This window comes from Globicephala melas, chromosome X (genome assembly GCF_963455315.2).
Source record: "Globicephala melas chromosome X, mGloMel1.2, whole genome shotgun sequence".
NCBI classification, from domain to species: domain Eukaryota; kingdom Metazoa; phylum Chordata; class Mammalia; order Artiodactyla; family Delphinidae; genus Globicephala; species Globicephala melas.
In genome coordinates, this window is record NC_083335.1 from 39,742,560 (window position 1) to 39,770,471 (window position 27,912).

At 40.9% G+C, this 27,912-nt stretch overlaps 2 long non-coding RNA genes across 2 annotated transcripts; one reads left to right on the forward strand and one right to left on the reverse strand.

The window, feature by feature from the left end:
* Nucleotides 1-77: 77 nt before the first annotated feature.
* LOC132594557 (uncharacterized) lies at nt 78-7,646 on the reverse strand. The gene is made up of 3 exons (XR_009560770.1): nt 7,374-7,646; nt 6,833-6,896; nt 78-6,720 (listed from the first exon to the last, which is right to left on the reverse strand). It is a non-coding gene; the product is annotated as an uncharacterized lncRNA (long non-coding RNA).
* Nucleotides 7,593-27,832, forward strand: LOC132594556 (uncharacterized). Its single transcript, XR_009560769.1, has 4 exons — nt 7,593-7,751; nt 21,844-22,071; nt 25,705-25,754; nt 27,529-27,832. It is a non-coding gene; the product is annotated as an uncharacterized lncRNA (long non-coding RNA).
* The last annotated feature ends 80 nt before the right edge of the window (nt 27,833-27,912 follow it).

A 27,912-nucleotide genomic window follows, 5' to 3' on the forward strand; every position in this document is an offset into this window, starting at 1 on the left:
CCATGAACATACCAAACATACAGGAAGAATATATATTGACAGGATATCAAGAATACCAACTAAAGAGATTCAGTAAATCTGGAGTAGTTACCAAAAAAACTTTATTTTAATGGAAATCCACAGGTTAGTCTGATGCACATCCTCATTTAAAAACCACTGGCCTTGAAGATGCTAGATTCAAATTAATAAGAAGGTTGTGGCCAAGAAGCAGTTTAAAATAGTAACTGAAATTATAACTGATCATGCTATACTGCTATTGCCTAATATTCTCAGGCAAAGAATCACCAGGACTCTGACAAATAGAAACATCATGGAGACCAAGGGCCTTGAGAAATCTCTAGGTGCTTCCCATTTAGCATACAATTTTGAAATTTTTATGTTAATAACATTTTGCCCATACAAATTTAACCTGGAGAAGGCTGAGCATCTCTTCTGATTAGAAAACTCTTCCCATGCATCTCATCAATAGTAATATTGAATAAACATAATAGTTTCTAGCATCTTTTTCTAAGGTGAAAGAACAAGTTTTTGATTGTCCAGGGGCCTGGTAGAAAATATATCCTGAAAGTTATTTTATTTCATTTTACATTTAGGAGTCAATCTTAGGAAGGAAACAGAATCAAAAGTCAGGAGATTTGGATACTTAAAATAGGAGAGTTGGTGAAAAGAAACAATATTTAGCTATTCATGTGAAAGGAACAATAAAGCACTTAAAAATAAACAGAAGTAATATGACTATCAAGAACATTAGCTCTTTCATAAGTGAGGAAACTTTGTTTTCTTAAATAATCAAGGACATGATAAAGTCAATACAAAGCACGGAAAATTATTCTGGTAAAACATGAAATCTTTTTTATCTAGGCAGATTACATAGAATAACCCTTCATATTGTAGGTGAAGGAAATAAACAGTGAACAGTGTCTTGCACTATGCTAGGCCCTGGAAATACAAAATAAATATGACATACTCTAAACCATCCAAGATTTTACAATCTAGGTAAGGAAACATATATGATTTTTTAAAAAGTGAAAAAAATGTGACAGAGATTGCTAGTTGTCTATCACATACCTTTCTCCCCATTCTTTCTAAGTGATAAAATGTGGTTTTGTTGGGGGGTGGCTATGTACCCAAATGGGAAATAATGTAATTTCTCAGCCTTCCATTCAGATAGGGGTGCCCATGTGACTAAATATAGGTCAATGGTACATAGGTGGAAGTTGTTGGGTGGGGCTTCCTAGAAAGCTTCATAATTTTGTCCATGTGTATGTGTGTGTGCACATACATGCACTGGGGTAGGGGAGGAGGAGTGATGATGCTTATGAAGTTGCTAAGCTGGGAGGCATTACCTTTTTACTCATTCTTGCCTAGGACACGGGTGTGATGGCTGGAACTACAGCAACCATATTGTTACACTGAGGAAACTTTGAGTTAGGAAGGCAGAGCTTGAGCTTGGAAAACACAGCAAAAAGATCAAAGGAGCTGCTGTAACAATATTGAACTGCCTACCTTCAGATTTCTTTTATGTGATAGAAAAATAATGGGTTTCTTAATGACAGGCAAACACAATTGCTAATTGATACAACATATAATTATAATATAGTAAGATGTAAGGTTTAAAAGAGGTATGTATAAAGACCTATGAGTGCACATTTAAGGAAAGGATGAATTCTGCATAGGAAAAAGGAGACTGGGAAGGTCTTCACAGAGGGAGTGACACTTGGCCTGGGATTTTAGAATATGAGTATCTGTCAACTAGGCCAGGAAAGATGGGCATTTTGGATCAAACAGTGACACTGAAATTTCATATAATTTTTGTGGTGAAACTGGTGAATGTTGAAAGATGAAGGACTTAGCAAATGTTTTTTATTAGAAATGGATGATGTGATATTAATCATATACAATCATGGAAACCCTTAAGGGTTGGTGGCCAGAAAATGTTTGAGAAATACCAACAGAGGGTACTATTGTAATAAAATGTACATATCTGCCCTCATATAATTTTCTTATTATTTCTGAAAAGGAAATAAGATATATTATTCCCCTGTATAATTCTATCCATTCCAATGTTTTAGCACTTTAAAATTTTTAATGAGTAATTCTCCATTCTTCAATTGCTCTTACCAAGACTTCATTTAACCATTATTACAAGTTAGGAAAGTCATCTCTCCTCTTCAGTATACCTGTGTTATGCAAGTTAAAATAGTATTCTTTCCTATGCTATACTGAAAATCTTGTACAGAACTAAAATAATACATAAGACCTATAAACATTGAGATTTATTTGACTAATGTAGAAAGGGCTTTTCAGAAACAACCAATATTTCTCAGATTAGTATAAATTTTTTAATAATGATATTTTATTCTTATGAAATAGGAAATGCTTATTTCAGTTACCAAATCAAAAACAACCACTTAAAAGACTCTCCATAACCTGACTTTTTTCAAGGGAGGATACAATCAATATATTTCGCTAAATAACAAATAAAAAGGAATTGAAATAAATAATAACATAACATACAAATAAATACATGTAAATAAATAAAAATAATAAATAAAAAAGGGAATTAATGATGAGAGGTCACACTAAAAGGAATATATTCAAATATACAGAAATAAGTTTTCAGATATGTTTAGGTCTTAATTTAGATGGAAGTTAATTGAGAGGATAATCCCAGTGAAAAGAATTGCCTTGGCTCTTTTATTTTAAGCCAGAAGAGTGATATTTAGTTAACTGTTTTGGTATGGGTGGCTTTACAAAGGATATATAATAGGATTTATGTGTTGGAGGAAAAAAACTGAATGTGATGCCAGAAGTTAAGGACTTTGTATGTCTGCAAATGTAATTTTAAAAATCTGGTCATTTTCAACCTAAACGCTTTTTCAACCTGAACCCTACTCAACCAATACCTATATACTTCTACAATATTATGATCAAGGTTTATAATAATGACCCCAATATGTCTTCTGAGTCATAGCAGAATTATTAAATTAGGATATATTTTTATTATTTGCAAACTGGTAATCTGGCCTGTTTTTTTTTAACACTTCTAGATTAATAAGAGCATCCTTATCGGGTATCCAACCTTGGGCTTGTTCTTTGGCCATCTTCAGTAACGGTTTACAGTTAACAGAAATGAAACAACCAACAACTGATAAATTTAAGATGCGTGTTATTAGAGCAATAATATCTATCACAAAATAATTACAATCTAACCAAATTTTTAAGGAGTGTCACATAGCTTTTTCTAACAATTATAAGATTTTTTTCAGATTCTGTATTGAAAAAGAACTACAATGAAGCATTAAAGAATTTACTTTTATTTCTAATTTCAGTGAATGTAGTCTGTTAATGTCAGCAAGACAAGAGATGTTATGAATAGGCTGAGCCTCATTTTCATTTGTTAGGTCATGTATCCAAGTTTAATTTGAGGGTCCCTATCTAGTTGCACCTTAACTCACCCCTGGCTTCCCCAGAGATGGTTACGACTGTTCTGCCTACAATGGGGGGCCTACAGAGGGCCTTGCCTGCTTAGTCCTCTGATAAACATGAGATAAAATAAAGTCTTAGGAAAGGAAACCCTCCTACACTGTTGGTAGGAATGTAAATTGGTACAGCCACTATGGAAAATAGTATATATAGAGGTTGCTCAAAAAACTAAAAATAGAGTTGCCATATGATCCAGCAATCCCACTCCTGGGCACATATGCAGAGAAAACTCTAATATGAAAAGATACATGCACCCCAATGTTCACAGCAGCACTACTTAACAATAGCCAAGACATGCAAGCAACCTAAATGTCCATTGACAGATGAATGGATAAAGATGTGGTGTATATATACACAATGGAATACTACTCAGCCATAAAAAAGAATGAAATAATGCCATTTGCAGCAACATGGATGGAACTAGAGATTATCATACTAAGTGAAGTAAGTCAGACAGAGAAAGACAAATATATGATATGAGCTGTATGTGGAATCTAAAAAAATGATACAAATGAACTTACAAAACAGAGAGAGACTCAAAGACACAGAAAACAAACTTACGGTTACCAAAGGGACAGGGGGTGGGGGAGGGATAAATTAGGAATTTGGGATTAGCAGATACAAACTATTAGATATAAAACGGATAAACAACAAGGTCCTACTGTATAGCACAGGGAACTATATTCAATATCCTGTAATAAGCCATAATGGAAAATAATATGAAAATGAATATACATCTATATATATCTGAATCACTTTGCTGTATACCAAACTAACACAACATTGTGAATCAACTATATTTCAGTTAAAAAAAAAAAAAAGTCTTAGGGAGGGTTGCCTGAAGCAAAGCCTGAGACTGAGGTGCGGGGAGGGGGGTTCTTCATGTGATTTATCAGGGGAGTGCTCTCAAGTGCAGGGGAGTGAAGGAAGCAGGATACAGCAGGGAGAAAAAACTTAAGCCAGCTGGAAACCAGCTTCAACCTGACCCCACAAGGAGTGCTGGGATAGATTTTGCACCACAAAATTGGTCTACCTTGAGGCAAAGTCTGGCATTATGTACTCTCATCATCAGTCATTGACTGCAGGATGCAGGGGTGTGTGGGGAGTAGGAGTCTTGTAGAGTACTGAAGCTCTTATTCTGCAGAGTACAATTATCCAGAAAAGGAAGCGGGTGTAGTTAGCTGCTAACACCCACAGCTTCTGGGGGTGCGTCCATCTGCCTTGCAAAGGGGGCCTGAACTGGGCACCAGCAGTGTGTGTACACTATAGAAACACTGTCATATGTGTATCAGGACCCCAGATCAGCCCTTAAGAAACATGTAACTGAAAAAAATCACAGAAAGTACTGCAGAACTTGAACACAAACTATGTATGACACTTTCTAAAATTATGTTATGAGAAAAACTGGGATGAGATGATGGGAACACATCTCCCTTTCTAACATTCGATTTAGGAATATCCTCTCCCCTTACCTACTCTCTTTGCTAAGCAATAGCAGCTGGTGGTGGCTTCTGTGATCAGGGCAAGATGCCCAGCAGTGAAAGAACAGAGTTGGTTGGGAGAATTTAAAGCAGATGAAGTCTCTGGAATGGGGATATGTGGTTTAGGGTGAAAGGAGCTGTAAGGGTAGGGTCTCTTGTTTGTGTCTGAGATCTGCACCCAACCTCTCTGCTTTGTTTATTTCTACTGGCCCTAGAGACACCCTTGTCTGTTTGTTTTCCCTCTGTCAACACTTTTGCTTTGCACCAGGCCTCTGGAACTGGACTTCTCTCAGCCTTACCCTTATGCTGACATTTTCTAATAGTTTGACACTATAAATAATGGAGGAAATTAAGTTAAAAGCTTTCTCATGCTATCTCTCCTTTTTCTTTTTAAACTTAGCCACTTAAAAAAAATTTATTGGAGTACAGTTGACCCACTTTAAGTAGAAAACCAAGCCCAGACACGTGTGCTATCGTTGGGTGTTGTGAAGAGAGAAAGGCAAGTTGATTCTTCTGCAATTCAAGCCCAGAGGCTTTCCTGGGTGTGCAGGGTAATGTGTTCTGAAGTGCCATAAAGGAGTAAAGAAGGTCAGGGAGCTACAAAAGTGGTACAGGAGTGGGGACAAAGCAGTACTTGGTTTACCTTCAGCAAATTTAGGGACTTACCTTCTTCTCCTTCACCAGTCCCTTTATCATCACCAGTATTTCTCCTGAAAAATGTGGAGAAAGAGTAACAAGACCCTGGGTACTGTAGGCTCTGAGGGAAAGGAGGGTATTCCTTTTTTGCTTTTATCTGGGAAAGAGGAGATTTCCCTGTGCTCTTGGGCTGAGGTAGAAATACCTTATTCTACCTGCTGCTAATGTGGAAATTACTACCACTTTATCTGGAGTCAGAATAGTATATTAAAGAGTCTCTTGGTGATGTCTTAAAACAAGCAAAATCTTTTATAATACCCAAGTTTTAGAGACTGATGGGGTGAGTTGCGGATCCTGCACATTTTATCTCCGGTGGCCTTGGGCAGTAATGGGGCCTGTGGGGCACAATAGGGCACAATAATTGAGCTCACTCTGACTTGCTATTTTAGTCATCTTTGCTGTCAGCCTTCAAAGGAGAGATCCTTGCTTTATCGCCTGCTGTCCCTTCTGTCTCTGAAGAGAACCTAGCCTTCCTGACCTGCATGGATATTGAGGCAACTCTTAGGGAAAAGAAGAACACTCCAAAAGAATTTATGGCCATTTTCTCAGTGATATTTGAGAAGGGCCAAGACATCTCTGAGTTTAAGTCTCGGCTCTATTTGTTATTAGCTCTGTGACCTTGGGCAAGTTATTGAGTTATCTGCTATCTCACTGGCCTGAATTTTCTCTCTCTCTTTTTTTTTAAGATATATGAACCCTTATGTTCCTTTTTAAAAAATTAATTAATTTTTGGCTGTGTTGAGTCCTTGTTGCTGCACGTGGGCTTTCTTTAGCTGCAGCAAGCAGGGGCTACTCTTCATTGCAGTGCACTGGCTTCTCATTGCAGTGGCTTCTCTTGTTGTGGAGCACGGGCTCTAGGTGCACGGGCTTCAGTAGTTGTGGCACACGGGCTCAGTAGGTGTGGCACGCAGGCTCTGTAGTTGTGGCGCACGGGCTTAGTTATTCCGCGTTATGTGGGATCTTCCCGGACCAGGGCTCGAAACCGTGTCCCCTGCATTGGCAGGTGGATTCTTAACCACTGCGTCACCAGGGAAGCTCCTGGCCTGAATTTTCTTAGCTGCTTAGAAAAACAAAGAGGAGAGAGAAGGACAGTACTTACAACTACCGCCAATGATCATGAGGATTAAACAACAACAACAAAAATGGGTGTAAAGCACTTAACATAGTACCTGGTCCACAGACGCTCAAACGTTAACCATGATTGCTGTTTATTATTTATCAGCGAGGTCTTAGCTGAGAAGACATATCCATTAGCGTCAATAATTATAATTTCTATTTCAATATACCGCTTAACTCTGTGCTAGGCAATGTTTTAGGTGCTGCTTGCATGTGACTTTTAAAATTCTCACTACAACCTACTATCATAACCATTCTACAGATGAGGAAGCCAAGGAATAGCGTGCTTAAATCCCTTGCCCAAGATTCCACGGTTGCATAGTGGTAGAATGGAGATTCAAACCCAGAAAGTCAGGTTTACAAAGCCTGTTCCCTTAACCATTGAGGTATGCAGTTAAATAATCAGTCAAGAACCAAAAAGAGATGGGGAATGGAGGGTAGAAAAGGCACAGGTTCAAGGTGAACAGTTAGAAACAGGAAATTGAGAGTTTCGGTAGGTCCGGAAGCTTAAACGCATCATTATAAACCGTTCATGTCGTCAACAAGTTAAGCTCCTATTTAAAAATGAGTTAGTAAGTTTACAAGTCAACTTACAAGCAAGTTGAGAAAATCTTCAATAGATAACTATAACTAAGGGACAGGCCCGGTCTTTTATGTATTTTACCAATTAAATGTCCGAAATCTCCACGAAGCAATCTGCGTGCCAGGGGCGTCGATGGGCCAATGAACATAGACGTGAAGGGGTTAATACCGGAGTTTGGGGGTGGACCGAGCGGAGGCGAAGAGGATTTTGGGAGCTCCGTTATACGTCGCCCCAGGGCGCCTGGGAAATATCCAGTGCGCGTTTCTATTATGACCGACCCTAAGTAAGGGCCATCGGCAGGCTGGGTCTGGCCACTGCCGGCGCAGCTGCTCTCAGAGGCCGGAAGGCATGGGCCGTCGGCCGCCACCGGGAGGGCGGACGAGGCGGAGGTTTGTAGCACTTGTTTTGGGCTGAAGGCGTAGGCATGTCCTGCCTCCAGCCGCGCTGGGACAGGGGAACGGAAGTGAGAGGGGGTGAGGAGACGGGGGAACTGACAGAGTGACGGACCCGGCGGCGAAAATTGAGGGCGTGGGTGTCGGAAGGGGGCGTGTAAATATGTTACGTAGGTGATGAGTTGTGTGAATCTTTTGGGATGGGAGAGGTGGCGGATAGACGAATGGAGGGTAAAATCAGCAGGGTGAAAACGTGTTGTTGGCGGGACACCAGCACATATGAATCGTACCTATATGGGATGACTTTGGAGTGATTTTATTGGGCTCCTGGTTTCAGATTCTACTTTTGATGGCTTGATTCCCTTTAACAAATTACCAAGTACTTGCTCTGTGCTGGGTACTGTACTAGAAGTTCTGTATGAGGAAAGGAATTAGCCTTTATCCTCGACACTTACAGCCTGTCAGTTACTATATGCATTTGGAGACAGGCAATTACAATACAAGGAGATAGAGATACCCCAAGTGTTTTGATAACCTACTGGGTGCCACAGACTCTCCTGAGGTTGCCATCTGGGATGATCTTTGATGTGGTGATTTGACATACATTTTAAAGATAAAATAAGCAGGGAAAAACTATGTGCAATTTCTCCAAGCGTGTTCCCTCCCTGTTTAGCTCAGGTGCAGCTACCTGGAGGACTGAGTAGCACTTAAGGCCCAAACTCGTTTATTCCTGGTGAGAGCATTTGTCCATCACAGTGGCACTTCCAGGACCCCTGCTGGAGAGTCACTCTTAACTTGAGATCAAGGCCTCCCCTTGCACGCATAGCCTGCAAGCTCTGGGTAGGACCAGAGTGCAGAACTCAAGGGCTCTCTGCCTTAACCATATGAAACACTTCTGTGCCAGCTCTTTGGTTTTCTAGCATACTCAGTTCATAGCAGGGAATTGTGAATTTACCTGGAATCCTAAGCAATCTTTTTAAAAGTTTGAATCATCAAACCTGCTGCTTTGTTTACCAGAGAAAAAACAGTATAGCAGACAGTCCAAGTCAATGGTTCTCAAACTTTCCTGTGCATCAGAATCAGCTGGGAGGCTTGTTAAAACACAGATTACTGGATTCCACCACAGAGTTGCTGATTCAGTGGGTCTGGGGTAGGCCCCCAAATTTACATTTCTAGCAAGTTCCCAGGAGATGCTGATACTGCTGGTTCCAGGACCACACTTGGAGAAGTACTGGTCTCAACAGAACTGAGATTAGTAAACCAGAAAGGACATCTCTAGGGAAGACTGGGCACAGTTCTAAAGGTTAGACAAGTCTGAAATAAGTCATGGTAGATATGAAATAAAACGGATGTGTTTTTGTTGTTCATTTGTATGTTTTGAATGGAAGAGCAAAGATGAATCTTCCTGAACTAAACAAAGTAAGGTTTGCATCAGCTTTTTCTTCACTCATGGGGTTCAGAGTTCCTTAAATTGTTTAAAAAACAAAGTAGTTATTTCCTTTTCAGATCCCTTTCTGAGTTATATTCAAGTAGCTAGTTATTTACAGAACTCACACCCCTGCTTGTGTCATCACCCCCCCCCCAAATGAGGTGTTCTAACGTCTGGTAATAAATTATGTTTGAAGTTAAAACATGAAAAGACAGTTGGGACAATCTACTCAACACAAAGATTTGTATAAGCAGCCAGAATTGAGATGGTGTGATAAGTAGTTTTATTTATTTTTCCACCCTCAGTGAAACCCCTTCCTCTTCAGAAGAAATAATCAGTTTATTCACTGTAAAGCACAGAAGGGACCAGAATTCTTACTGTGCCAGAGATTAACTTGAAACCTTCCTTGAGGGACTGACCTAAACAGCCTACTGGAGGGTGGCAGTCCTCAGTTCTGCCTACCCTCCATACCCTCCCATGAGCCTGAAAAAGGCCAGGACAGATTTTTAGAAATGTCACTCATTCTAGACCTGTCAGTGTTGGATCCCAAATTTCCCCACAGGCCAGTTACAAAACCAAACCAAGCCCCAAAACCAAACATGCAGACCCACATAAAACACACAAAAAAGTCCAAATAAACTGGCCTTGGTCTATTGTGAGCCTTTTCAGGGGCCAGCAAGATGCTAGGATGACCAGTACCCTGGATGTTTCAGAAATCTAAGGGTCTGTCATATCCACATTGCAAGGGAGTCAGCAGGACACTGTAGGGGAAGAAAAAGTTTTCCTTGGCTCTTTTAGGGTCCCTGGCTGGGTCTGAAAATTAAACTGACAAAGACAGATTAACAAGAGAGAAGCATACAAATGTATTTAATGTAAGTTTTCCATGACACAGGAGCCGGCATAGGGAAATGAAGACCCAGAGAAACAGAGCTGAGTATTTTATGCTAGGTTTGACGAAGATTGGGAAGTCATGGAGAAATATGACAAATTAAGGAGTATGAGGGAAGTGTAGTAAACTGGGGGAGACTTAACAAGTCCTGTTTGTTAGGATTTTTCTCTACATCCCTTTGTATTTTTGGAGATAAAGATTCTCCTTTCCTCTGGATATAGGGAGGGAACCTCTCACATGAGGGTTTTATGACCTGTCTCAGGGGAGAAGAGGGGCAAGAGGTCAAGTGTCCTTGTTTCTGCCATTTACTCAAATTCCTTCAGCTTTAAAATATTCAGTGTGCTACGGTGCCATATTTTGGGGTAGCGTGTTCTGAACCTTGTCGGCAGTCACACACACGACTCTTGAATATCAATTAAATTTCACTTATGGTTGGTGAGCCTTTCAGTTATACTTGTGCACTGACTCCTCCCCTCCTCACCAGTCCTCATCTCTGCCTAATTCGCACTTAGTCTTACAGACAGTATAATTTTCTATGAAATATGAGGAGATAAAAAGGAATAAAATAAACCTATGATTTTGAACTATGTATCACTGTGTCCTAAGTGATTCCTAAGTAGGAATGATTTAATTTTGTTGCTTGAACACTCAATAGCTTATGGACCCTGTGAGCAGACAGATGGATGCTGAAGAGAATTTGGGGCCATCTGTGTCAGAGCAGCAAACACATGATTACTCCAGAATTCAGATTCAGACAGGATTGTTTGCAGTCCTGAATCTGTTTCAGCAGATTCAGACTTCTTGCTTGTTACAGCTGATTCCCTAAACAACTTTAAATCAGTGTGTATCTCTCACTTGGAGTGGAGTGGGGTTTTAGGTCTGGCACTTAACCACAAGGCTATGGATGTCATTGTTTTGTTTGGAATGGTTCTTCTGAGGATGAGAGTTCTTACATCAAGTGAGTGAGAACTATAAAGTAGAGGGGAGAAGGGTAATTATCATAATTAATATCACGTTTCTTTGCAAAATAAGATTAGATAAAAGTGAAGAACTCACTAGGAGGAAGAAGAGGCAGAAGTATATTCTAGAATCTGGAATCTGCAACTGATGAGCCAGTTGCTGGGTGTATAACTTATTGCTTTTCCCACAATAGAGGCCTAAACACCCATGTGCCTGCAGCCAGGTTCCCCTTAGGTCCTGTGATCTGTTGGGGACAGGGTAGCTATTGCCGCTATTTATCATAACTTTTCTGCACTTGATAAGGCGATGAAGAAACCCTGATAACCTAATCTCGTATAAATATGTATTTTTTAAAACTATGGAAGCATTTTAATAGCCTCTGGAGATCCAAGGAATTCATATAATTGTCTTCCAAAACTGCATGTAAAAGAGCCAAATCCAAAGTCTTACTGAAAGCTGGAGTTCAGGAGATCAGAAATGGCCTTGCCAGAAATGTGTTTTCTAATTTCAAGGTCCTTAGAGGAGTTCCAGTGCCCTGCAGCCAAAGTCCACCAGGAACATATCTCTGGTTTAACAAGTTGGGTTGATTAGTTAGTGAGTTGAGGGAGAATGCACACCACGGGGAACTGATGAAACGTCTCAGAGGGTGTTAGAAAGGACTTATTATAGGATTTGGACTTGTGTTAGGTGATTTGGGGGAGGATTTAAAGAAGCGAGGCTTTGCTCTGGATTGGATTCTGTTAGGAAGTAACAGACTGTACATAGGGGTAATTCCATGATTGGGTATCTTTTTTTTTTTTTTTTTTTTGCGGTACGCAGACCTCTCGCTGTTGTGGCCTCGCCCGTTGTGGAGCACAGGCTCCGGACGCACAGGCCCAGTGGCCATGGCTCACGGGCCCAGCCGCTCCGCAGCATGTGGGATCTTCCCGGACTGGGGCACGAACCCGTGTCCCCTGCATCGGCAGGCGGTCTCTCAACCACTGCGCCACTAGGGAAGCCCCATGACTGGGTATCTTAATGAATCTTATCTAGGAGGATAGACTAGAAGGAGGCCAATTTGTAAAGTAGCAGCTATTAGCCAGAATAGGAGGACGTCTGCTTATTTTGTGGTTTGGTCAAAGTTCATGTTTTGTCTCTTTTCAGACATGACTATGCAGTAGTCTTGCTTTTGTCACAGAGTGGCCTTGTCTGATGTTGATGGTCTGTGAAATTGGTTACGCTCATCAGGAGAACAACAAGGCCTCGCTGTGAGGGCCAGGACAGCTCCCATATGTCAGTGGCTGCTTTTCTCCTCAGAGTGATCAGTGCCAGGTCCAGCAGCCTGTAGGAGACCAAATTCCCTTTCTGCCAGGAGCCATATGTAGCAGAGAAATGGTTAGATGTGTTGAACAGGAAAGACTGAGGGCTGGGTGTGGATTAAAGCATCTGGTTACCCTCTAACAGAACTTAGGAGCCTCAGTGAGAAATAGCAGTCTCCTGAGATTGTTTCCCTTTAAAAAAATCATAAGAGTATACTTAAGCAAGGTAAGTGGATGGGAGAATATAGCAGATTATATTTTTCAAAGATGGCCATAACAGTACCTCTCATCCCATGCTCTCTTCTATAATGTGACCTTGCCACCCTTCCATTGAGAAGTCGGGTTGACATCCCCTCTGCTTTGAATCTAGGCAGACTTTGATTGTCTAAATCAATAGAATAGGGAGAAATGAGACTCTGTGACTTCTGAGGCTAGGCCGTAAGAGGCAGTGTGGCTTGTGCCTTATCTGCAGGGACATTGACCTTTAGAGTCCTGAGCTGCCATGTAAGAAGTCTGACTACCCTGAGACTGCCATGCTTTGAGAAAGCCCAAGTTCATGGTGAGGCCACCTACAGGTCCTCTGGTCAGCAGTCCCAGCTGATAGCAAACATCAACCAGGAGACCTGTTAATGAAGACACATCTAGATGATTAAGGCCCCCAGCTGTTGAGTCTTCCCAGCTGAGGCTCCAGACATCACGGAGTAGAAGCAAGACATCCCTGCTGTATACTGAGTTCCTGAACAGATTCCGAGAACAAAATAAAATGATTGTTTTGCACCACTGAGTTTTGGATTGGTTTAGCACAAAGCAATAGTAACCCAAACAGAGGTAGAAATGTTGGTTAACACAGAAGAAATGGAGTGAAAGGAGCAAGGAAGGCAAGTAATTGTAAGAGGGAAAACAGGCTAGGGACAAAGCATTTCGCTTTGCTGTTGCTCCTGCTGCTGCTGAGCTCTTTGATTCCAGAGTGGACAGAAGAGGGAAGAATGGAAAGGGAAGTTATCCAGTACACTAAATGAAACTTCTGTAGATAATTGCACCTCCTTTTAAAATAAGATCTGGAACTATTTAGTTATTTCTTTAATTGAACATCTTGATTAACAGAAGTATGTGGGGTTTTTTTTCCATAAGGAAACAAGTAGTGACCCTAATTAACAGTATTTAATAACCAGAGGGTGAGGGACGATACTCTCCTCTATATCATTGTACGAGGTTGGAGAAAATCACAGTGTTATTTCCAATGACATGTATAGAAGTTTTATTATTTTAATCTGGCAGAATATGGTTCACTTTTAAAGCCTCCATATGTGTCTATATTTTACACACACGAATAGCTCTTGCTGGGTAAGACATTCAATCTGTAAGTTAGAATAGAAGTCCTAGTACTATTATTGGAATTGTGTAATCGGTGAGCACTCAAAAGGTATTGGTTATAAATGTTGAGTACAACCACCAACTGACCTCATGGTTATTGGCCAAGTACAGAATGTCTCAGTCTCTTGTTTCCTTGTAAAAATTCCTGTGAATTTGGTGTTTGGCTCTTTCAATGTGTTCCAGCCACACTGAACTCCCCTATTTGAACCTTGATCACCCCTCTCCTACTGCTGGTTCTTCTTATTCCCTCTACATTCTTCCTCGAAAAGTATTCCTGTCTGTTCACACACTCAAGGCCCAAAGTCAGTGAGCGCCACTTGTTTGGAAACCTAGATCTCATGTTCTCCTCTTCATAACCTTTCCTTGTTTCTCTTTTCTGCCACCTTCAGTTTGCATTATAGTTATCTGGGCATGTGTCTGGCCCTCCTACCAGTCTGTGAGCCCCTGGAAAACAGAATCTATATTAGATTGATTTGGGGGTTCCTCACAGCTCCAAGAGGGATGTTTTGTTCATCTTTAGGATCTGCAGAGAGGACACCTGAGCCTGGAGATGCTAATGAACATCATATATCCAATCAGTGGCAGAGCTAGGGCCAGAACCCGGGTCTCCTAATTCACAGCTTGATGTTTTCCACTAGATGAAGGAGAAGAAGAGGAAGCGGGGGAGAGGAAAAGCAGGAGGAAGTAGTATGCTTCATGAGCGCAAACCTTTGGTATCTGTTTCATTCACTAATGCATTCCCCAGTGCCTAGAGCAGTGCCTGGCACATAGTAGGCACTCAGTAAATATTTACTGAAATAATAAGCAATTGGGGTAAATAAGCATTCATGTACAAGGATGATAACAATGACCTTAGGGGGCATGGGTATTTTTTACTTATCACAAGTTCTTATCTCATGCATTGCTTTGATGCATGAAAGGAGAAACACAAAGCCAGAAAACCCCAGCTTTTCCTGCGCTTGTATTTTTCCACTGCTCTCTTGCACCACTTATCTTTCCCTGGTAGCAATTCTGAGGAATCTGAGACAGCTCCCACTGAACTCTTGCATTAATGTTCTGATAAAAGAAAAATATGATGCACTGGGCACAAAATGTCATTTTATGTAAAAACCTTGGGAAAGTTAGTATTTCTTTAAAAGCAAAAAAAAAGCAGAGCTCATTACTAATGGCTGCCTTTTATTGGCCTTGCTGGGGGCATCACAGTGGGACAATGTGGCTGGAGTCTATGGTTGCCCAAGAGGTCCTGCTCTCTCAGTAGAGCTGACCCCAGGTGATGGAGGCCATAGGTGTGGCTGAAAAACAGGAAATAGGATGGATAAAACCATATACATTTTAGCCCCTGTACTTACTGGCCTGTGGTCATCATCCCGATAACTCCTACCTCAAATCTCACTAAGGAAAATCCCATATGCTTTCCCTTCCCAATCTGAATTCTTCCTCCTTTGGCATAGTGATCTTTTGTTTCCTTGCCTTTGCTTATTCGGTTCTGAAAAAGGTATCTTTTCCTTAGCTCTACTCCAATCTTTCTTCTTCCTGATTCCCACACCCAGGGCCAAAGTGATTTTGACTAAATTTATATAGGAAAAGTATCTCCTTATCTGTGGTACCTGAAGGTACAGTTTGTAAGATTTAAAATCTGGGGCAGTGGGAGTAGGAAATGCACTTTGGCCTCAGTCTAGTCCTAAGCCACATGGTTTATAAAAAACTCTCCATCTGAGGAGTTAAGGGAGCTTGCCCAGATGAAGAGCACAGACTCCGGAGGAAGATTGCCTGTGTTGCAGTTTGGGCTCCACACCCCATAGGCTTTGATGACTCTGGGCAAGGTATTAAACCTCTCTGTGTTGTAGTTTTCTTATCTGTAAAATAGAGAGTTGTTAGGGGGATTTGTAGAGTTAATATAGGTGAAGCACTTAGGATGGTGCCTGGCAAACAGTAAGTGCTGTTTATTTTATTATTTTTTTGTATTAGAGTATAGTTGATTTACAATGTTGTGTTAGTTTCAGGTATACAGAAAAGTGATTCAGTTATACATATACATATATCCATTCTTTTTCAGGTTCTTTTCCCATATAGGTTATTACAGTATATTGAGTAGAGCTCCCTGTGCTATACAGTAGGTCCTTGTTGATTATGTACTTTATATATAGTAGTGTGTATATGTTAATCCCAAACTCCTAATATATCCCTCCCCCACCTTTCCCCTTTGGTAACTATAAGTTTGTTTTCGAAGTCTGTGAGTCTGTTTCTGTTTTGTTTTGGGTTGTTTGTTTGTTTGGTTTTGGCTGTGCAGCGCGGCATGCAGGATCTTAGTTCCCCAACCAGGAATCGAACCTGTGCCCCCTGCAGTGGAAGCACAGAGTCCTAACCACTGGACCACCAGGGAATTCCCTGTTTCTGTTTTGTAAATAAGTTCATTTGTATCATTTTTTTTTAGATTCCACATATAAGTGATATATGATATTTGTCTTTCTCTGACTTCACTTAGTATGATAATGTCTAGATTCATCCATGTTTAAACAGTAAGTGCTGTTTAAATGTTAAGTGTTATATCTGTCATTATTATTATTATTAAAATTATTAAAACAGACCCTTGTATGTATGTACCATCAGAAGCCTAAGGGGAGACGTTAGTGGCACCCCACATATGTAATAAATAGGTGTTAGAGAAGCCAAACATGCTGAACAGACCCAAAGAATTAAGGAGCTATATCTAAGAGAGTGTTTTCAGGAGTTTTATTTTGGTTGTTTTAATCTTTTACTAAAAACAAATCTCAGTTACAAGCCATCGCTTGTGCTTTTGGAATCATGTCTAAGACACAACTGCCTAATCTAAGATTGGGAAGATTGACACCTATGTTTTCCTCTAGTTTTATATTTTAGTCTCTTACATTTAGGTCTTTGATCAATTTTGAGTTACTTTTTGCATATAACGTGAAGTAGGAGTCCAACTTCATTCTTTTGCCTGTTAATACCTAGTTGTTCCAGCACCATCTGTTGAAAAGACTATTCTTTCTTATTGAATGATCTTGGCACCCTTGTTGAAAATAAAGGTCTGAGTTTATTTCTGGACTCTCAATTCTATTCCACTGATCTGTATGTTAATCCTCCGCCAGTACCAGTCTTAATTACTATAGCTTTGGGGTAATTTTTGAAAGCATGAATTCTGAGTCCTATTACTTACTTCTTCCTTTTTTTTTTCAAGATTGTTTTGGCTGTTTGGACCCTTTGAATTTTCATGTGATTTTAGGATCATCTCATCCATTTCTGCAAGACAGCAAGGAGTTTGATAGGGATTGCATTGAATCTGTAGAACAATTTATGGAGTATTGCCATATTAACAATATTAAGTCTTCTGATCCATGGGCACGGGATTGTTTGTATTTATTTAAAAATTGTTTTGTAGTTTTCAGTATACAAGTCTTGCACTTCTTTTGTTAAATTAGTTCCTAAGTAATTTTTATGCTATTATAAACGGAATTGTTTTATTAATTTCCTGTTTGGAGTGTTCATCGCTACTGTATATAAATGTATTGGATTTTTGTATGTTGACCTGCAACCTTGCTGATTTTATTAATTATAATAGTATTTTTGTGAATCCTTTGGATTTTATATGTAAAAGATCATGCCACCTACAAATACTTCTTTCCAACATGGATGCTTTTTATATCTTTTTCTCCCTTCATTGCCCTGGCTAGAACCTCCAGCACAATGTGGAATAGAAGTGGCAAGAATGGAAATCCTTGTCTTGTTTCTGGTCTTATGATGTGTCTAGGTGTGAATTCATTTGAGTTTATCTTGGAATTTGTTGAGCTTCACGGATGTATAGATTAATGTTTTTCATCAAATTTGGAGAATTTCAAGCATATTTTCTTCAAAAATACTTTCTGTCCCTTTCTCTTTTTCCTCTCCTTCTGGGGCTCATTATATGTGTGTTGGTATGCTCAAAGGTCTCTGAAGCTCTGTGCATTTTTCTTCATTCTTTTTTCTTCCTGTTCCTCAGTCTGGCCAATCTCAATTGACTTGTCCTCAATTTTGATGATTCCTTTTTCTGCCAGCTCAAGTCTGCTGTTGAGCCCCTCCAGTGAATATTTTATTTATTGTACTTTTCACCTCCAGAATTTCTGTTTGGCTCTTTTTAATAATTTCTGTCTCTTTATTGATATTCTCTGTATGGTGAAACATCCTTATCATACTTTAAGTCTCTGTACATGGTTTGATTTAATTAGTTCTTTCAACATACTTATAATAGGTTATATGAAGCATTTGTCTAGTAAGTCTAATGTCTCAGCTTCCTCAGGGAGTTTCTATTGACTGATTTTTTTCCTGTATTTGGGCCTTCCTTCCTCCCTCCCTCCCTCCCTCCCTTTCTCTCTCTCTCTCTCTCTCTCTTTCTTTCTTTTTCTTTCTTTTCTTTCTTTCTTTCTTTCGTGTGTCTCATATTTTTTTGTTTAAAAGTGCACATTTTGGGGGCTTCCCTGGTGGCGCAGTGGTTGAGAGTCCGCCTGCTGATGCAGGGGACACGGGTTCATGCCCCGGTCCAGGAAGATCCCAGATGCCGCGGAGCGGCTAGGCCCGTGAGCCATGGCTGCTGAGCCTGCGCGTCCGGAGCCTGTGCTCCGCAATGGGAAAGGCCACAACAGTGAGAGGCCCGCGTACTGCAAAAAAAAAAAAAAAAAGTGGACATTTTGAATACTGTGGCAACTCTGGAAATCACATTCACACTGCAAGGGTTTGTTGTTGTTGCTGTTTTTTGTTGTTGCTCTTTGTTTAGTGTCTTTCTTGGACTAATTCTGTAAAGTCTGTATTTCCTGTTGTGTGTAGCCACTGAAGTCTTGCCCGGTTATATCACTGTGGCTTAGTTGTCAGCTAATAATTGGTCAGAGGTTTTCTAAAGTGTCTTGAACCAGTAACCCTCCCACTTTTTGCAGAAAGGCTCTGCGTGTATTGTGGTACACCGTCAGTGCTCTGGTAAGCGGTTCACAATTATGCCTTAGCCTTCACTTCCTGTTTTCACAGACTCTCAAGGTTAGCCAGAGGTGAGACATGGGAGCCTTCTAATGTCTTTCCTGGGCATGTGCACAGCCCTTAATGTGTGTGTACTTTTAGATCCTCAGGAATGTATTGTAGCTTTTCAAAGACCTTTTTGGACATCTCATTCTCCAGATCTTCCTTTTAAGTTTTATGGTCAGTCTTTCGTTTTTCCCAACAGGTATCATGGCCTAGGCAGCTGTGATGTTAAACAATTGCCACTGATAATGTTTGGCAAATGCCCTGTAAATAGGGCTTTTCCCACTCTCTCACGCCCTGCTGAGTCATGTCAAATAACTACAAGCCATGGGAAAGAGGCTTTTTCAGGGAGCTGACAGATCAAATAGTCATAGTGCTCTGAGGATGGGAGTTTTTGAGGAGCTCCAGGCTGTTCTGCCCCCACCAGTGACTGTTAGGCAGCTGGCTTTCATGGCCTTTTACCATGGGTGTGAGGCTGCTGGTTTTCAAGGCTACCACTGAACAGGAGAGAGGGGGTTGAAATAGGGCAAGTTAAAAGGCCCCAAAGATCAGTGTTCTTAGCAAGACTAAGTAGTTTTCTTGAATAAATGCTCCTCAGATTGTCTGCAAACTTTTGAATCATGTCCATAGTTCTGAAAAAGTTGATTTTAACACTTTTTGCCAGTGTTCTCATTGCTGTTTTGCAAGAATGGATCTTCAGAGGTTCCTACTGTGCCATTCTGAAAGCTCTTCCTCACAGATTTTTATTCTGTTTAGGGTACAATCAGATCTCCATCTAAAATAACAATCTTGTATGGATATTTGGGTCAGAACTTCTTAGCAGTGGGCAGGATTTGGACTAACAATGAAAATGCTGAAGATGGCCTCTTCCTGTGTCTTCAGGACTCTAAAAGACTGTCCTGGACTGAGGCTGGGCTACGACCATGAGTAGGACAGTGGGTGAAAACTATGGGCAGCCAGTGAGATAATGTTGTTTTTTCCCCAACTAGGTTGTTTCTTTCTGTGCTCATAGGCATCTGAAAACCTGGAGATATGTTTGAGCCAAACTTCTGCAGAGATGGGCCACCAATTCCCCTTTACTGTTCACCACATTCCCCAGAAAGTTTATTGGACTTGGACCTTTCCTTGAGAAGGAATTTGGGAGAGAATAATATTAAAAAGGGGGAAACAAACACTTACTGAATGAACCAATGAGTAGTGGGCTGGAGAGATCAGGGAAGGCTTCCTGAAGGAGGCACGGGTTTGATCTGATCCTGCAAGAATGGGTGCATGTTGGTTAGTTGAAGAAAATGTGTGGTGAGTAGGAAAGCAGTTAAATTTAATGCAACCAATTGAGATATCTGTAATTAATTCCCCTCACTGAGCCACTGTAAGAATATATCCCAGGCTTATCCCTGGGAGAAAGCCAGAGACTAGGCAATGATCAAAAAAATGGGGGAGGCAGTATATCATAATGGTCAAGAATTCAGGTTCTGATGTCAGACTGCTTAAGTTCAAATCCCAGACTTTCTGCTTATATGCTTATTAGCTGTATGATCCTGGGCAATTTAACCTCTCTGACCCTATTTATCTGTGAAATAGGGTCCCCCTTTTTCCTGCCTCACAGGTTTGGTGAGAAGATTAAATGGGATAATGCATCAATAGTGCAAAATACAATGCCTTGCACAGAGTAAGTGCTCACCAAAAGACATCCATATAATTTTTTCTTCCAGTTTTGAGGTATAATTGACATATACTGCTGTATAAGTTTAAGGTACACAGTATAATGATTTGATATACGTATATCATGAAGTGATTATCACAATAAGTTTAGTGAACATCTGTCATCTCATATAGGTACAGAATTAAAGAAATAGGAAAAAAGCAGTTTTCTTTGTGATGAGAAGGCTTAGGATTTACTCTCTTTGACAACTTTCATATATAACATACAGCAGTGTTAAATGTATTTATCATGTTGTACATTATATCCCTAAGGCAGCCAGATTTTTAATCTGAGTCCAGCCACGAATCCAGATACCAAATGTACAAAGCTGGAAACCATGTCGGTATGGTCAGAATTGAAATTGTTTTTAAATGCTTCCTGCAATTGCTTTGTTTATTTCTGTTCAGTTCACCTTTAGAATTTGGTAACATATTATTGAAAATGCCAGCATGTTTCCATATGTTAGGAAGAATTGTATGGAGTGTTTTTTGTTTTATGTTTGAGAGACAGAACGTTAAACAGGGCACTGCAATAGAGGCAGGAATCCCACAGAGAGAACCCCCAGGGCCTAGGTGAGATTCAGAGGGATGGAATCAAGTCCTTGATCAGCTTAACCTCCTGGGAGTAGATTCTACTACCTGAGCTTTTCTCTCTTTGGGTTTCAGAGGTCCAAGATTTTTATTTATTCACTCATCAAACAGGCACTGGGGAGGGTGGAGGCACAGTGGTAGTTTTTTTTAACTAGAGCAGGGGCTCTGGACCCAGGTCAGGCTTGAATCTGAGCCCTAACATTTCCTAGCTCTGTGACCTTGGGCAATTTGCCTAACCTTTCTGTGCCTCTGCAGGATAATATCTGTCTCATAGAATTACTGTAAGAGTTAAATGAGTTAATACATGTGTACATAAAGGACTTAGACAAGTTCCTGGCATATAGTAAATGTTCAACAAATGTTAAATGTAACTAATTTTATAGTGGGTGGGAAGGTGATTATTTTAATTTTCTGTTTACATGTTTAACTCTGTTTATATGCTCAATTAAACAGAATTCAACTGTTCACTCTGTATCTCCCATGCCTAGTAATTTTGTTAGGTGAATGCATGTTCACTGGTAAACAATCCTAATGTAGTGAGAGGTACTATAACAGAGCTTGAGTACAAGGCACTTTGCAGGACATGAGGGATATGATATGTTATGCTCAACTTTGAGCAATTCAGGGAACATTTGGTTGAGAGGGGCTGTTCCCTTCTAGAATTTTCAGTGCAGTCAGATCTATGAGAGCCAACAGCATCCAGGAACTAGGTAAAGTGATGCTAGAGAGTCACCAGGTGGCAGTACTGCACAGGGATTCAGGTAGAAGAGGAAAAGAGGAGCCCTTTCCAGCCAAGAGTTCATGTTTATGTCTGACGCTGTTTTTCTCTCCTCTCCACAGAAATTCAAGCCATGATTTCTTCCCCTTTGTTCTGCTGGTTTTGGAGCACTGCTATTCCTACCCAAGGCTGCTTGGGAGTCATCTGGCGCTCAAGCCGCTCTGTCTTTACCAGGCAGAGGAGAGAAACCATGCTGAGTATATTTCCAGTTCTTTGCATGTTGGGCTTCTAACTCCCACACCACCAACTTGTTTCTCCTGCTATGCCCTGGATGGAATTAAAAGAGTGAGGTGAGAAGCAAAACTAACATTTTTTGAGACAGCAGGCACTGTATCAGAAACTTAATATAATTATGTTGTTGAATTGCCACAGAACCCTGAGAGATTAATTTTGTAATTTATTTTGTCCATCATCTTGCTTCAGCAATTATTAACATAGGCGTGGCCAGGCTTGTTTCAGCTATACCCCCCCATCCAACACCACTGGATTATTTTCAGGCAAATCCCAGATAATTTTTCACTGCATAATTTCGTTTTTAAATACTTTCTTACATTCCTCTAAAAGGTAAGGACTTTTAAACACACCACAGTATCATTATAACACTTTAAAAAAACCCAAGCAATAATATCCTAACATTATCAAATATATACCAAGTATTCAAATTTACCTAGTTGTCTCATTTTTAAAACTGTATTTGTTTCATTCAAATCTGGATTCAATCAAAGTTCATAGATTTAATTCATTTGATATATGAGCTGTGAGCCATTTTACATAGAGGGAAACTGAGGATCAGAGAGGATCATCAGTTCAGTATTCAAAAACAATTCTCTATTGAATCAGACCTGGTACCAGATGTTGGGGATACAAAGATTAGGAAGACCCAAGTCTCTGCTTCAAGGAACTCAGTCTTATGCTCCTGTAATGCTCTGTGAATATATCTATCACAAGACTTAATACACTATGTTATTAGTATGTGGTTGTGTATCTGTCTTCCCAGATAGGTGGCAAATTCCTTAGAAGGCAGGGGCCAGTTCATAGTCAACATTGTAATCTGTAACATCTTACGGAAAAACCCGAATGAACTTTTTGGCCAACCCAATACTTAACGTAGTCCCTGGTACATAGTAGATATTTAACAACTATGGGGAAAGGAATAATTTTGTCTGACTGGGCAGTGGGAACCAGTGAAGAGTTTCAGGCAGGGCAGTGACATGATAAGGTTATCACTGTAGGTAGGTGACACACGTCATCATTTGGATTGGAGGCAGAGAAGGGGCTATTGCTGAGTTCATGCTACAGAGGAGGAGTGCCAGACTAAAGCAATGGCGGTGAGTATGGAGAGGAGAAGACAGACTAGAGAGTTACTGAGGATGTGAATTTGGCAGTATTTGGTAATTTCTTAGATGTAGAGAATGAACGTTTCTGGCTTGGGTAATGGTGGTGCCACCAGTAGATTCAGTGCAAAGAGGAGAAGCGAGTTTGGGGTGGAAGATGAGCTCCACTTTGGACATGCTAAGGTTGTGTCCATGTGATCAGGAGGATGTGTGAGACCAGAGCCCAGGTCGGCGGTCAGGAGTGAAGATCAGGGGATCACAGCGTGTAGGTGGAGCTTGAAAGCCTGACGGTAGATGTCATCACTCGGGAGAGGACATGCAGTGAAACAGGGAGTGGACTAAGGAGGGAACCCTGACACTTACCAAGGGAGTGGAAAATGAGAAGCCCATGAGAGAGATGAAAAAGGAACAGCTGGGGAGACTGGAAAAAAATCAGGACAGTGTGGTGCCACAGAAGCCAAGAGAGGAAAGAGTTCAGGAGAGAGGGAGAGGGAGTGGTTGACACTCTTGAGGCAGGTAAGGAAGTAGTGGTAGAGGATAGCTCAGTGCTACAGCCAGGGTGTGGTCGGTGGTGGAAGAGTGGCAGGTGGTGAGCCTAGAAAGGCCAGTTGGTCCCTCATCCAAAAAGGCCTTGGTCACCCAGCTGTGGAGTTAAGACTTCATTCTGTAGCTAATGGGGAGTCATCAAGAGGTTTCAAAAAGGAGTGACCTGGTCAGATCGGGGTGCTCTAGAAAAATCAGGCTGAGGCAGTGTGGAGGATGCTGTGGAGGAATAGGACTGGAGGCAGGGCTCCTTGGAGTGGAATAAAGTGGCACTTAGGCAGTGGAGGTATGGACTGTCTTCCAGGACTTTTAGTAGGTAAAATTGGCAGGCATTGAAAACGGTAGCTAACACTCACTGAGCTTTTATTATGTGCCAGGCGCTACTCTCAGTGCTTATGTGAATTATCTCACGTAATTCTCACAACCAATCTATGGGGTAGATAACATTATTGACCTCATTTTATGCCTGAGGAAACTGAGATACAGAGAGATAAAGCAACTTGTGGAGGATCATGGAGCGGGTAAACCACAGAGCCTAGATTTAAGTCCAGGTGGTTGGTTCTAACCCACTCTAACCTGTTTCTCTGAATGCCACTCTTAACTTCTAGATTGTTTTGCCTTGATTAGATGTGGGGAGTGAGGGTGTTAGGATTAGGTTCAGCTGTGAGCTATCAGACATCCAAAATAACAGTGGATTAAACAGGATAGAAATTCATTTCTCTTTCATTAAAGAAAGAAATTCATTAAACCCTAGAAGGCTTAATGGCCTGTCATCTCCACAGTGTGACACTTGTCCCCATGGTACAAGATAGAGCTTTAGTCATCACGTTCATGTTCTAAGCAGCAAAATGCTGGGTAGAGAGAAGGAAAGAACAGATACTTGGGACAACTGGTAGTCTCTGCTATAAGAGAAGTTCCAGAACTCTGCCATGGGTGATTGCAAGGAGGATGGGGTTACCAGGAGTTGAGGTAGAGAGTACAGGAAACCTGTTGGACCTTTATTATTTTTGTTTGTTTACCCAGGTCTTTCCCTTCCCTTGGAAACAAAACCCTATTTTTTCAGGGGGAGTGCTGCTCCTCTCCTGTCCAGCCATGGAGTTCTAGTTGGTGTTTCCATTCCAAGTACCCTATCATCTCCCCAGTCTCAGTTGATTTGATTGGTTGGCATATGGGCATGTGATCTAGATCAGAACAATCAGAATCCTTCGCTTCAATTTTTTTTAAACCAACTTAAATGGGGGAAAGTATTGTGTCCCACTTTTGTGGCACAGCTTGGAGATGTGTGGCCAGGACCTATTGGTGGCCCTTTTACAACTCCAGGGAGGAAGCTTGTCTGAGAAAATGCAGTCAGCATGCAGGATAAGCTGTAAATTCCTATTAGTGTTCAAGTCTCTGGTCTTGTCCTTGAGGCCCATCCACATCCTTGTCCTTTGTATGATTATGTGAGACTTCCAATAAATTCCTTCTTGTGTTCAAGTCAAAGTTGTGTTTCTGTCACTTGCAACCAATAAAGTCCTGATTAAAGCTGTATTCTAAAAGTTAATTCTGGAATCAATGTAGATGTGCTTAGGGTTTGTGGGGGGGGGGTCATAGTAAATAGTAACCAGAAGCAGAAAGATAATTTATGAGACTGTTTTAATAGTCTACATGAGAAACAATGAGAATCTGAACTAAGGGGATGTCAGTGGGTACTGTAGCTCCTGGCCAGTCTTGCCATGTCTCTTCTACACCTTGAATCAGTTGCCCATATCTACATATTGATCATCTCTACCTGGATGGAATGCAACAGGTTGCTGTTCATTTTGAGCATGTTTTCCTCTGTATCCTTGGACATAGGTATAATAGCTGCTTAAAAACTCCTCTCTGTTAATTCCAACATCTACGTCATCTTGGGGGCTATTCTTCATTGATTACCTTTTTTCTTCGGTATGGGTCACATTTTTCTGTTTCCGATATGCCCAGTCATTTGGATTTGTCAGAGGACATGTTGTAGAGAATCTGGATTCCATTGTGTCCCTCTGAAGAGTATTGATTTTTTTGTTTTAGCAGGTGGTCAACTTGACAGAACTCAAACTCCATACTCAATTTCCCCTGCAGTAAGTACCAGCTGAAATTTCTATTTAGTTCTTTTAGTTTTATCTGAGCTATTTGGAGACTGCCCTGTGCGTGCATGGTTCAGAGGTTGGCCAGAGAGTTGGCCAGAGTTTATACACAGAATTTAGGGCTCCACCTGTCAAGATCTCTCCATTCCAGTATTTTGCCTCCATAGGCTCCAGCTGCTGAAATCCTGAATTCTGTCTTCCGGTAAAGACTCAGTTTTACCACCTATCCGGTGACTGATTGGGGCCTGCTCTGTGGCTAAAAGCCTTAAAAATTGGGAATCTCACCTAGTTCTAATCCTATCCTTTAACTGTAGTTTCTTTTCCAGTTTCTGCATGCTTCAGGTTGTTTGTCAGTACTTTCAGGTAGTTGTTTTTAAATATTTTGTCCAGAGTATATTGTTATATCTGAAGGAAAGGCGGCTTGATAGAAGCTACTCGGTCATTTACTGGAAGCCAGAACCTGCCTGGTCACAGGTTATTGTATAACCTGTGGCCAATGTAGCAAGACTCTTCTAGTCAGGTAATAAGAAATTATACCCAGATTATAACCAGATTTTAGCTCTCAATGATGTGACTTGAAAAAGGCAATTTTGTAACCAGATAAGCTAAATGTGATGAAGTTTCAGGATGACAGGTTTGGAGGTATGAGAAGCTTGATAAGCCCCCACCTGGTCTTTCCCATGAGCTAAAATGTGTTCACTCTGGACAGGCAGGGTCCTGCTGCCACAAACCTGAGTGCCTGTTTCCATAAGGAGATTCACTTTTTAAATATCCCCTGTCCTGATATCTCTTAGTCACCTCATCTTTAAAAAAATTATCTGAGTTTATTGTAATAAATGTAACTTCTATATAATTCATAGATCAGAATGAGAGGCCAAGGCCCCTACCCAGTCCTCTGCCAGATCTAGTATCTGGGATGGAGAAGAGTGGATAAATTGCAAAACTTTTTAGCAGGTTGAATAGTTGGGGATCGGTGACAAAGTATATGAGGTGGAATTAGAGGGTAGAGTTAAGGATGACTTCCAGATTTCTGCCTTGGGCATCTGGAAGGATGGTCAATACAAAATAGAGGATGTAAGAAAGAGAGCAAGTTTAAGGGGGAAGATGAATTCAGCTTTGGCCATGTTTGAGGTACCTGTGGGACATCCAGTCAGAGTACATCTGAGTCTGAGGATTGGAGAGAGATCTGGGATGGAGATATATGATGGAGAATCTCCAGTGGATAAGTGATAGATGAGGCCATAGGTCTAGATAATGTAATCAAATAGCATGTACAGGGTGAGAAGAGAACTGATAACGAAGCCCAGTAGTTAAGGGGAGAGCATAAGAAATGAGTCACTTTAGGAAACTGAGAAACAGAAAAATTAAAGACAAACAAGGAAAGGTGGTATACAAAAGTCAGGGGAGGAGAATTTCATGAAGGAGTTAGTGGTCAGTAGGGTCCAGTTCAGCAGAAAAAGCAAGTACTGAAAAACAGGCATTGGATTTAACAACTAAGAGGTCTTTACCTCAGAAATTGCAATTTCGGTGGAGTGGCAAGGAGTGTTGCCAGATTGCAGTTTGAGGAATGCACGGGTGTGGTAGACTTTAACATGTGTTTTCTGTTAACCATTCCTTCCAGTAATCATACTCCTGTATAGTCCCCTAGTCTTGAATCTGGTAAAGTCTCTAAATAAGTTTAACTGATAGAATGCAGGGAAGTGATGGTGCTTGACTTATGAGAGTAGGTCATAAGAAGCCTTGTAACTTTTGCCTTGGTCTTTTGGAGCTCCGAGCAATCATTTAAGAAGTCTGATCACCCTACTAGAGAGACCACATGGAAAAATTGTGAGACGACATGGAGAGAGAGAGAGAAGTCCAGCTGCACCCAGGGTTCCAGAAATCCCCACCAAGACGCCAAGCATGAAGGAAACCAGAACCATCTTGGCTCCACCAGGTCAACCTAGCCACCAGCTGGATGCCACTGAGTGGCTCCAGTAGATGCCACGTGGGGCAGAAAATCTGTCCAGTAAGCCTTGCCCAAATTTCTCACCCACCCATTCATTGCAATAATAAAATGATTATTGTTTTCAGTCCCAAGTTTGCGGGTGGTTTATTACACAGCAATGTATAACTGGAACGTTGGGCATTGAAGTAATAGAGATTGTAAATG